Below are 12570 nucleotides of genomic sequence, written 5' to 3'. Positions count from 1 at the left end.
AAAAAAAAAAAAAAAAAAAAAAAGAAAATTCATGTAGTCCCTAACTTTTTTTAAAAAAAAACAAGCAATACTTATTTCTTTAACTGGGAATCTTAGACATTCAAAATGAATTTACTCATTTAAAAATTAAACCTTTAAAGCATTAGAAGAAAATAAAGAATGTTTCTACAATCTCAGAAAGGCAAAAAAAAATTAACACTTTGACACAGAATTTAGAAGGCGGAAAAGAAAGGGTCAATAAATTACAGAATGGCAGGCGCGGTGGCTCACGTCTGTAATCCCAGCACTTTGGGAGGCCAAGGCAGGCGGATCACAAGGTAGGAGTTCGAGACCAGCCTGGCCAACATGGTGAAACCCTGTCTCTGCTAAAGATACAAAAACTTATCAGGGTGTGGTGGCGCGTGCCTCTAATCCCAGTTGCTTGGGAGGCAGAGGCAGGAGAATCGCTTGAACCCAGGATGCAGAGGTTGCAGTGAGCCAAGATTGCGCCATCGGACTCCAGTCTGGGTGACAGGTCGAGACTCTGTCTCAAAATAAATAAATAAATAAATAAAAATAAATTACAGAAAGCTAAGAATATAATATAGCAAACAGCAACAACGACAAAATTCATCAACGAAGACAAAAGACAAACTAGGGGAACGTTGCCTCGTCTATAGAGAGAGCTCCTTCTACAAAGTATCAACAAAAAGATCAATAACCTAACAAAAAAATAGCAAAGGACAGGTCACAACAAGAAAGAAAAACGTGACTCAAACATACAAAAAGATGCTTAACTGCATTCACAATGAGAGAAGAGAGACAGACCCCCTCATATTGTTTTACGCTCAGAAAAAGAAAGAGAAGCAAAACTAAAGGCAGGTAGCCCAGCGCCTAGGAACCAGACCTGAAACCAGGCCTGGGCCTGCCTGACCTAAGCCTGGTAGTTAAAGATCGACCCCTGACCTAACCGGTTTTGTTATCTACAGATTCCAGACATTGTATGAAAAGGCATTGTAAAAATCCCTGTCCTGTTCTGTTTCATTCTGATCACCAGTGCATGCAGCCCTCAGTCACATACCCCCTGCTTGCTCAATCGATCACAACCCTCTCACGCGCACCCCCTTAGAGTTGTGAACCCTTAAAAGGGACAGGAATTGCTCAGTCAGGGAGCTTGGCTCTTGAGACAGCAGTCTTGCCAATGCTCCCGGCCGAATAAACCACTTCCTTCTTTAACTCCGTGTCTGAGGAGTTTTGTATGCGGCTCGTCCTGCTACAACGAGAGAAATGAAAGTTACAGTAGTATTCCTGTACAATGATGCCCGACAGTGCTCAGTACACAGAAGGACCCTGTATCATTCTGGCTATTTTCTCATACCTAGAATTGTAGCATTTACATACTGTATTATAATAATGTTTACATGTGTCCTTGCACTAGAATCTGGCTCTCTCAGAATACTGTCTGTTTTCACAGCACGTGGCATAGTGCCTGGCACACAGCTGGTCCTCTCAAAGAATGGGGGCTATGAGGACCCCAAGAACAAACCTCTCCAGAATTTGACAGTTTAGGGAAGGATGTACCTAATTTTTAAATTACAATGAGATATTTTTGTCAGATTGTCAACAGTAAAAAAAATTGATAACGTCAGCAAGGGTGTAGGGAAAGAAAGCCTCATATACTTTCTAAGGAGAGTATAAATTGATAAATAAATTTGTACAACCTCTGTGGGAGGCAACTTGACAACTGACTATCAAAAATTTAAATGTCTGTGCCTTTTGACTCAGTATTTCTACTCCTAGGAATTTAAACTACATATATACTTGTACACGTGCAAAACAGCATATGTACAAGATTAATCGTTACAGTATTAAATTAGCAAAAGACTGAAAGAACATAAATGTGTATCAGTAGAGAGCAGCTGATGAATGGCCATAAATCAATCCCATGCAACACTCTCCAAGACTGAAGCCAGTCTGTATGTACCAAGAAAGACAATCACCAAGACATGTTGCTAGGTTTAAAGAAAAAAAAAAAAAAAAGCCTAACGTATGCTAGCATTTGTATACATTTATATGTAAAGAAGCCACACACAATAAACTGATAACTGAGGCTGCCTCCAGGGAGGGGAACCAGGTGGCCAAGGGACAGGGAAAGCATATATTTTGTCCCTTTTAGCTGGCACCATATGCCTCTGTTAGCTATTCAAAATTTTAATTAACTTAAACATTGAGTAACTGAAATATGTTTACTATTTCCTGATCATTAAACTATTAACTGCTACCTTTTTTTTTTTTTTTTTTTTTTTGCAAACAAATGTGAACGGAAAATAAATCCTGGGGTCTCAAAATCACTAAGCTAAAGGAAAAAGTCAAACTGGGAACTGAGTCACGCAAACCTGCCTCCCCTTTTGGTTCCTAAATACAATGGCTACAAGATGAAAAGCTACATGCCTACCCCACATTTTACCCACAAAGAAATTCCTAGTGAGCTCCAAGGTCTTTACCCTAAGGTGTTTCTGTTAAGATTTCACCATGGCGGCCGGGCGCGGTGGCTCAAGCCTGTAATCCCAGCACTTTGGGAGGCCGAGACGGGCGGATCACGAGGTCAGGAGATCGAGACCATCCTGGGTAACACAGTGAAACCCCGTCTCTACTAAAAATACAAAAACTTAGCCGGGCAAGGTGGCAGGCGCCTGTAGTCCCAGCTACTCGGGAGGCTGAGGCAGGAGAATGGCGTGAACCCGGGAGGCGGAGCTTGCAGTGAGCTGAGATCCGGCCACTGCACTCCAGCCTGGGTGACAGAGCGAGACTCCGTCTCAAAAAAAAAAAAAAAAAAAAAAAAAAAAAGATTTCACCATGGCAATGTAAATTGATAGCTTATCTTTATGGGTCGCCCCCGCTCACCAGACACAAATGCATATCTGATTGCTCTCCTGCCCCATTTTGTCTATGTTATCTTATGTAAAAACGCAGATTCCCTGCATTTTTCCTCTGCCCCATTTGTCTATATTATGTTATGTTTAAAAAAAAATGCAGATTTACCAAGCCAAAGGCATGAATAACTATTTTTCCCTACCCTCCTCTTACATGAAAATTGTATACTTCTGAATATCCCACACTTTCCCCTTTAAGTTTGGGAGCCCTCAAAATCATCTTCAGAGGAAGGCATAGGACCTATCTCTCAGGTGCGTGTCCTTAACTTTGGCAAATAAACTTCCTAAAATGATTGAGACTTGTCTCGTCATTTTTCTCGACTGACACAAGGAAGAAGTTGACACTGCCCCAATAAGAGTTTAGCTATATAATTTCCACTACCGGTTTTAAAGATCCAACAGTGTATGCTAACATATACAAAAGATTTATACAAAGCTCTCCAGTCTATACATTTCATTAGAGCAGAGGAGATAGGAAAGTTAAGATGTGGAGAAAATCAGGCAAAACCCAATAATCAATGTTTCTTTTCAATTATATGATATAAAGTTCAAGATTCAAGGCCAGGGGCAATTGCTCACACCTGTAATCCCAGCACTCTGAGAGGCCAAGGTGGGCAGATTACCTGAGGGCAGGAGTTCCAGACCAGCCTGGCCAACATGGTGAAACTCCGTCTCTACTAAAAACACAAAAAAAGTAGCCAGGTGTGGTGGCACGTGTCCGTAAACCCAGCTACTCGGGAGGCTGAGGCAGGATAATTGCTTGAACCCTGGAAGTGGAGGTTGCAGTGAACTGAGATCGCACCACTGCACTCCGGCCTGGGTCACAGAGTGAGACCTCGTTTCAAGAAAAAAAAAAAAAGATTCTTGAAATGCAAGAATAACTAAGGGCATGACAATCAAGAAAAATAAAATGCATATAAAGAGGCAACATTAAATCTTATTGATGATAGGTTTATCATGGGTAGGATCCAGCTTTCTTTGGGGTCCAGAGTACAAGTAAAAAGAGCTAAACAGTTTGGTTAATTATGTTCTAAAAGGTTAATTACACGATCTCAAATTGAGTCCCCTAAGGGATGGGCATTTTTCCCATCAAAGTCTCCTCTGGAAAAATTTTTAAATGTTTCTTGCTACATCATACCTAGTCCGTGAAACAGTACACCCAACACAGGAACTGTTAAATCACGTGCTAGATAAAAAGCTTGCTCTTGGAGGAGAAAAAAGAGGAAGCAATATCCAAGGTCCAACGGCCATTTCTGCTGTCTTTTTAACAGCTTTGATGATGAGTAAGAGCCTGTCACAGTGCCCTCACCCACTGGGCTGTAAGCATGGGTCCTCACGTCTAGCCCCAAGAGTCAGGAATAGGCCTCATTCAGTGTTTCACTCCCAGGCATTCAATGAATGTTAGCCATTATCATTAGTTCTATCATTCTTTTAACAGTGTGCCACTATAAATGAAAGCATTTATAGTCACAATTGCCTGCAAGACTAATAGTCTAACAGAAAAAAATTTAAGTGCACTAGGATCTTTTAAATACAAAAAGAAACGGAATCGCATCTTCATTTCCCTATGTCTTATGGTATTATCGCCATTATGAAGAGTATTCCACGAACAAGGTACTTTTCTAAGGCTTTACTTGGCATAACACATTTAATGCTCACAACCACATTAAGGGATGGGGCCATTATTATTTGTATTTGACAGATAGGGGAAAGTAGGTCCCAAGAGGGGGTGAGAACACAGGCAAGAAGGGGCTGGGTGAGGAATGACCCCGGGTGGTCCTATGGCCATGTCCCCATTCCTTCACTCCCTAAGACCGTTCTTGCTCTGAAAGGCCAGTCTCCAGAAACTGCCATTTAAAAGAGGAGAGACAAGGAAAATGACTTTAGTATAAACTTTTGGCAGCAACCAGCATGAGGGCCAACGATTTGAAAGCCAAGCCCAAGTCAAGAAAATCTTGAATTTTTAACAAACAAAAAAGCACCTGTTTACTGGTTGTTGAAAGAATGTTTATACACATTTATATCCAGGATAACTCGATTGTCAAGAATAAATTATTCCAAGCCCGTGACAAAACAATGCCATTTCATGCTCATTTCCTGATTAAAGCTTTTAGACAGCTGGGCATTTTCATTTCTTAGAGCTGTAGGGAGCTATGCAAATTTCCACGCAGCAACTCCAAGATCATTAATCTACGGAAGGCATGTGCTAATAGAATACTGGATTTTACATTGTTTCAGTGGAGAAGAGGAGGGGTGGGTTAATCTAATTACCCTATGTGTGGTCACCTGACTGTGGCTAACAAAAAGATCAAATGCTAAACTGTACAATCAGCAGCAAATTCCTAAGTAATGAAGCATTTCACATCACAAAAGGAATGGGAGGAGGAGGGTGACATTCTTACAGTGCTTGAAACCAAATACTGTAGCAATAAAAATAATCACAGCAAGTTTAGACAAATGATAGGCAGGGCATTTTAATTACCATAAGGAGCTATAAATCAGTGTTGGTCTGTCTCTCTCTCTCTCTCTCTCTCTCTCTCTCTCTCTCTCTCTCTCTCGACACATACACACACACACACACACACACACACACACACACACTAAAATTTGGCTGGGGGCGGAGGCTCACACCAGTAATCCCAGCACTTTGGGAGGCCAAGGTGGGTGGATCACAAGGTCAGGAGATTGAGACCATCCTGGCTAACACGGTGAAACCCCATCTCTACTAAAAATATAAAAAATAAGCTGGGCATGGTGGTAGGCGCCTATAGTTCCAGCTACTCAGGAGGCTGAGGCAGGAGAATGGCATGAACCCGGGAGACAGAGCTTGCAATGAGCTGAGATCACACCACTGCACTCCAGCCTGGGCAACAGAGTGAGACTCTGTCTCTAAATAAATAAATAAATAAATAAATAAATAAATAAATAAATAATAAAACTGTAAGGTATTTCTAGAGAGAAGGATGGCTACCTAGAGCTCAAGTTGTCAGGAACCAGACACAAGTGGGAATCGAGAATTGGACTCACCCTATAACCATGAGCATGCATCTGGCATGTGTCACTCATGGCATGGTACTGTTATTCCTTCTTCCAGTAAGGAGCAGCTAGATTAGAAAAGGCAGCAGCCTGGCCCAAGCAGCTGACACTTCAATTCCTGGTTCTGATACCGCTGAGGGCGTAACCTCGGTGCCTCAGTTTTGTTAGTTTGTCAAACCATTCTGAAGATTAAATAAGGTCTTTTGAATAATGGCACAGCCTCTGGGTCCCAGGATTCTCTGGCTCCATCAGTAGGAGGGAGAACCCCACCTGCCAACAGACACGGGCCAGGGGCTAAGAAGGGATAGTTGAATGCTAAAAGGAAAAACTTTTTAGTATGCAACTCCTAATGTGGTTGGTTTTGAAGAAATTTCAAAAAATTTACTTCCGTGCACTGGCTCCCTCAGAAGGCTACTGGAGGGTGCATTCCACCAAGTCAAGTGAGTAAAACAAGAAAGAGAAGGATGCAGGATCCAGGACAGTCAATGAGAGAGAGGAGGCGGGGGAGGTGTGATGGGAATTTCCTGGCTGACAGCTGGGCAGCAGAGTGGAACGAGAGGTTGGAAGGCTCTGGTGTTTTTCCAGAAGAGGGAGAAGAAGAGAGGTAGAGAGGGGGAAGGTGAGGGGCGAGAAGAAAAGGGGGAGGAGGGAGAGGGGAAGAGAGGGGAAGAGAGAGAGGGAGAGAGAGGGAGAGGGAGGTGGGGGTGAGAGAGGGAGGGAGAGAGAGAGAGAAGAGAGGAAGTAGGGGAGAGAGAGAGGGAGGGACGAAGAAGAAGGAAGGATGGGGGTGGGGAGGGAGGGGGGAGAGAGAGAGGGAGGAAAGGAGGGAGAGAGAGGGAGAGAGAGGAAGACAGAGAGAAAACAAAAAGCTATATATGGAAATTAGTTATAGTATATTCTTGCTTCAATATTCAATATCAACATTGCTACATTAATGAAAACATTAAGTACAGATTAAAGCAAAACCTGAGATATGTGCATACAGAAAAAAGCTGAAGTCCTCAACTACCATGAGAGTTAAGACATCATATCTAGAATTGACAAACCAAGAGAGCAGCAATGAATATTATTCAGAAGCACAGCAGCAAATAGAAGAAGCAACAGCTAGAACTGAAGAACGACTGCCTCCTAGAAGATAAGGACACAAAGAGAAGGGACAAGAGGCTGCAGGGTACTCACACATCTTTTAGCACCATATGACTTTCAAAACTGTGTGTGGGTAACCACTCAAAAATTAATAATTAAAGATATACATGTTCATTCCAAAAAATAAATAACAAAAGGGGTAGGGAGCAAAGGATAAAGGTGGCCCATCCCCCAGTGAAATCCCATTCCTCCTCCTCTGGGAACCATTAATGAGGGGGGTGTGTGTGTGTCCATCCCTACTTGTTTTTAAACACAAATGGACTCTTTGTGTTATACTGTAACTTGCTTTCTTCAACTTAACAATGCATCTTAGACATCTTCTCTATCAGTTAGAGCTTTGTCCCTCTTCCTCATAGCTGCACAGAATCCAACTGTAGGATAGACCAGTATCAAAAGGGACAGTCTGGTTGTGTCTGGAAGTAGATTTTGGAACATGGATGTGAAACTGCCTTTGCGAAACTTATAACTGAGGAAATTATGACAATGAAAGAGATCAGACTTAACCGACTCCATCTTTCTTCTAACCTTTAAGCTGCCCTTGTTCGTTCCTGGGCGTAGGCTGAACTAACCTTGGAAAGGAATTTAGTTTATAGTTTGCCTCCAAAACAAAATTGATAATAGCCCTTTCCAGAAAAGACCCTCTTCTTGCCTGGGGACCAGTATGCCTTTGGAGGGCTAAGAAATTAGCTGCAAGATTAGAAATTACAGTTTAGGGGTCATGCAGCTCCTGGCAAGAGTCTGACCCTCCCCAAATTGCTCCTGGGGATAACATCACTACTGTAAAACCTAAGATCAACGCTTGAGATATTTTGCAGACCCTGTACTAGATCAGCTGACACCATCCAGACTGGTAAACTGCCTCAACCAGTTCTGCGATCCCACCCAGGAACATAAGATAGCAAGAAAACCTAACTTTGACCCCCCACTATAATTCCATCTCCAACCTGATCTGAATCAGCACTACTCACTTCCCAAGCCCTACCTGCCAAATTATCTTTTAAAATTCCAATTCCTTGAGTAATAATAAAACTCTGGTCTCCCACACAGCCAGCTCTGCAGGAATTACTCTTTCTCCACTGCAATTCCCGTCTTGATAAATCAGCTCTGTCTAGGCAGCAGGCAAGGTGAACCAAGTGAGCTGCGTGTTTGTCACCATACCATAGATGAAGGGACAACAGTTGTCCTCACTGGCTCTTCTGAAATGCTGATGGAAAAAAGATTTGTGGCACAGCAAACTATGGCTGTTTCTGAGATCTGGCAAAATCTCCCTTGCCATTTAGACCACTGGAAACCTGGGAGTGGAGATTGCTGTCTGGGATATACCTTTTATATATACCTCATCTGCTCCTGCCTGAGGCAATCTCCTTTCTAAATTTCTGTATCCTTGGCTGATTAAATGGGTAACTTATTTGAATTTTGCTGGGTGGGAGACAGTTCTCTTCTCACAGAACTATAACCCACATGAAACCATCCAGTTGTCTCAAGTCCTCTGCAAGTACAAACAACACTACATTGAGCATCACTGTGCCTATAACTCTGCACATATACCACAAAGGTAACTGAGGGACAAATTCCCTAGAGTGAAATTCCAGGTCAACAACTTGGTGCATCCTTACTTTTAGCAGATAAAAAAAAAATAGGCAAAATATTTATCAATTACATTCCCACCAATAGCATGGAAGAGAGCTGATTTCCCCATACTACTTTTAAATGTCTTCATTTTTGCCAATCTGATAACAGAAGATGATATTTAATTTGCATTTCTTTAATTAGTAGAAAATAAGGTTGAACAGCTTTCCATATGCTTACCATTATCCATTTGTCTTTTTCTGTGATGAGCTTACTCATGTCTTTTGTCAATTCTCCTACACAGCATCCTGCCTTTTTTCCCTCTCATTTCTAATAGCTCTCCGTATATAAAAGAAGTACCCCTGGGGCTGTCATACGTGTTGCAGAATTTACCTGTTTGTCATTTGTCTATTTATTCTATTAATTCTATCTCTGTCCATACAGAAGTCTCTAATTTCTATGTAGTAAAATCAATCAATCTTTTCCCTTAGGTCTTTCAGATTTGTGACATGATTGCGAAGGCCTTCCCACTCAAAGATTATTTTAAAAGTACAAAATAGGCGGGGCGCGGTGGCTCATGCCTGTAATCCCAGCACTTTGGGAGGCCAAGGTGGGCAGATCTCTTGATGTAAGAAGTTCGAGACCAGCCTGGGTAACATGGTGAAACCCCGTCTCCACAAAAAATACAAAAATTAGCTGGGCACGGTGGCATGCACCCGTAGTCCCAGCTACTCAGGAGGCAGGAGGACCACCTGAGCCCAGGAGGTGGAGGGTGCAGTGAGCTGAGATTGCACCGCTGCATTCCAGCCTGGGTGACAGAGCAAGACTCTGTCTCAAAAAAAAAAAGAAGTACAAAATACCCATTTTTCCTAATAATTTTAATGCACATTATTAGAAGGCCTCTCATTCTCCATCTGCTCCTGCTTCAAAAAAAGAAACACCCAGAAGCCCAATTTAGAATAACTCATATGGGGAATTACAAGGCCCTGATTTTAGGAGCCTGGTTTCCAAAGCTTAGGTTTGAGGGTGAGGAAGCATTTCAGAGTGGGAAATGCCCACTGATCACAGCTAACACAGGAATTTCTTCATTTGTGCTTAGAAATATCTGCCTTTATTTAGCTTAAAGAGAAATAATGTTAACAAACAGGTTAACAGGTCATGACTAAATTTGGTCATTTCTTCTCAAAACAGACTGCCCATCTACCAACAACAGGATCCATATTTCCCCTGGCTCTGACCCCTGTCTGGGTTCTATAAGCACTCCTGACTCTACTCCATCATGGGACCTGGCAACAAATACCCAGAGGCCCCCAGAAGTGACACTAAAACCTTGAGGACACTATTCCTTAGCAGCCCCACAATGACAGAGAAGGGAAATGTTTTCTAAAAAACCTTTTCCTAGGTTTAATCCTTATGACTTCTAGGACACAGCATCAGGGGAACAGAAGAAAAGGTGATGGTGCATTATCATTAAATCTTTTAGCCAAAATTACTAAGTGTCTTAATTATATATCAGGTTCTATGTCAGTGGTAGTGTTAAAGATGGCCACTGCTACCTAGGGTCTCACCATCTAGCAATGCCGGAACTCTGAGTGGAGTGGACATGAGCTCCAACTCTTTTTTTTTTCTAGACTGAGTCTCGCTCCGTTGCCAGGCTGGAGTGCAGTGGTGTGATCTCGGCTCACTACAACCTCCGCCTCCCAGATTCAAGCGATTCTTCTGCCTCAGCCTCCTGAGTAACTGGAACTACAGGCTGCGCCACCATGCCCAGCTAAATTTTGCATTTCTTTTTTCTTTTTTTTTTTTTAAGTAGAGACAGGGTTAAGTAGAGAAACCAGGCTGATCTCAAACTCCTGACCTCAAGTGATCCACCCAGCTTGGCCTCCCAAAGTGCTGGGATTACAGGTGTGAGCCACCCTGCCTGGCCAGCTCCAGCTCTTAATCAGAGTTCCAGTCACTTCGTGACCATGCACAAGGTCATAACCTCTCTGAACTGAATAGTCCTTAGTAATAGTTTCTTACCACTGCTCTAACAAATTACCAAAAACTTGGTGGCTTAACCCAAAGTTAGTATCTCACAGTTCTGGAGGTTAGAAATCCAGAAACTGTCTTACTGGGCTAAAATGGAGGTGTTGGCAGGGCTGCATTCATTCGGGGGCTGTAGGAGAGGAGAGGAGGTTCTCTTGCCTTTTCCAGCTTCTAGGGGTTACCTGCATTCCTTAGCTTGTGTTCCCTTCCTCCATCTTCGAGGCCAGCAGTATGGCATCTTTAATGCTCACTCTCTCTCTGACCTCTGCTTCTATCATCACTAACTCTGATCTTACTGTCTCCCTTTCAAAAAAAAAATTTTTTTTTAATTGTGGTAAATACATGTTACATAAAATTTAACATCTTAACCAGTTTAAAGTATACAGTTCAGTAGTGTTAAGTACAGTCACATTGTGCAAAAGATCATCAGATTTCTTTTCCTCTTGCAAAACTGAAAAAAAAAACTCTGTACCCATTAAACAACTCCCTTCTCCCCTCCCAGGAGCTCCTGGCAACCACCACTCCATTTTCTGTCTCTGTAAAGTTGACTTTAGATACCTCATATAGGTTAAGTCATATAGTATTTGTCCTTTTGTGACTGACTGGCTTCTGTCACTTAGCATAATGTATCAAGGTTCATCCACATTGTAGCATGTGTCAGAATTTCCTTCTTTTGAGGCAGAATGATATTCTGTTGCATAGACACCTGGGTTGCTTCCATCTTTTGCCTTCTGTGAATACTGCTATGCACATGGGTATACAATATCTCTGAGACCCTGCTTTCAATTCTTTTGGATATACACCCAGAAGTAAAATTGCTAGATCATATGGTAATTCTATTTTTAATTTTTCAAGGAACTGCCACACTGTTTTTTATGGTAGCCTCACCATTTTACATCCCCACCGACAGTATATCAAGGTTTCAATAGTTCCACATCCTCACCAACACTTGTTTTTTCTTTTTTTATAGCAGCCATCCTAATGGGTGTGAGGTGCAATCTCACTGTGATTTTGATTTGCATTTACCTGACGGTCAGTGATGTTGAGCATCTTTTCATCTGCTTTTTGGTCTTCTTTGGAAAACTGTCTATTCAAGTCCCTTGCCCATTTTGAATCGGGTTATTTGTTTTGTTGTTCAGTTGTAGGAGTCTTTATAGATTCTGGATATTAACCCCTTATCAGATATATGATTTGAAAATATTTTCTCCATTGTTCAGGCTGCACTTTCAGTCTGTTGATTGTATAGTTTGATGTATAGAAGTTTTACATTTTGATGTTGTCTAATTTATGTATTTTTGCTTTTGTTGCCCATGTGCTTCCTTCTTATAAGGACCCTTGTGATTCTAATCCAAAATTCTTAACCATATCTGCATCATAAGGTAAACATTCACAGGTTCTGAAGATTAGAATGTGGACACCTTTGAGGGGCCATTATTCTGCCTACCATAGTCCTTATCCTTAAAATGAGAATAGTAGTATCTAATTCAAAGAGTTATGACAACAAAATAAAATAGCACATGAACTGAGCTTAGAACAGTGCCTGGCATACAGTAAATATTAGCAATTGTCATTAACATAAAGTGTTACAGGAAAGAGACAAGTGTTGCTAAGGGTACTGGTAAGAACAGAAACTAAGGCCATTCATTCTGCCTGGGAAAACTCTTTCCAAAAGGGACAACATACCAACTTGATCATAAGAAATGAGAAGAATTTAGAAGGTCTGAAAAGAGCAAGCCAGAAGGGAAAATTCTGAATTTTCTCTCACATTCTGACATTGGCATTAACATCCCAGAAATCTTGTTTCTTTCCTAAGAAGCCACATCTGCTTTTTGACAGTAGCTGTGAGGTGATTTTTTTGTTTATTTATAAGGAAACATGC

At 41.7% G+C, this 12570-nt stretch overlaps 1 protein-coding gene across 13 annotated transcripts in view; it reads right to left on the bottom strand.

The window, feature by feature from the left end:
* LOC105478200 (SH3 domain containing kinase binding protein 1) overlaps nucleotides 1–12570 on the bottom strand; it is a 362161-nt gene that overhangs the window by 231164 nt on the left and 118427 nt on the right. The window lies entirely within an intron of this gene.

This window comes from Macaca nemestrina, chromosome X (genome assembly GCF_043159975.1).
Source record: "Macaca nemestrina isolate mMacNem1 chromosome X, mMacNem.hap1, whole genome shotgun sequence".
Classification (NCBI taxonomy): domain Eukaryota; kingdom Metazoa; phylum Chordata; class Mammalia; order Primates; family Cercopithecidae; genus Macaca; species Macaca nemestrina.
This window is presented reverse-complemented; position numbering and strand designations above follow the sequence as displayed.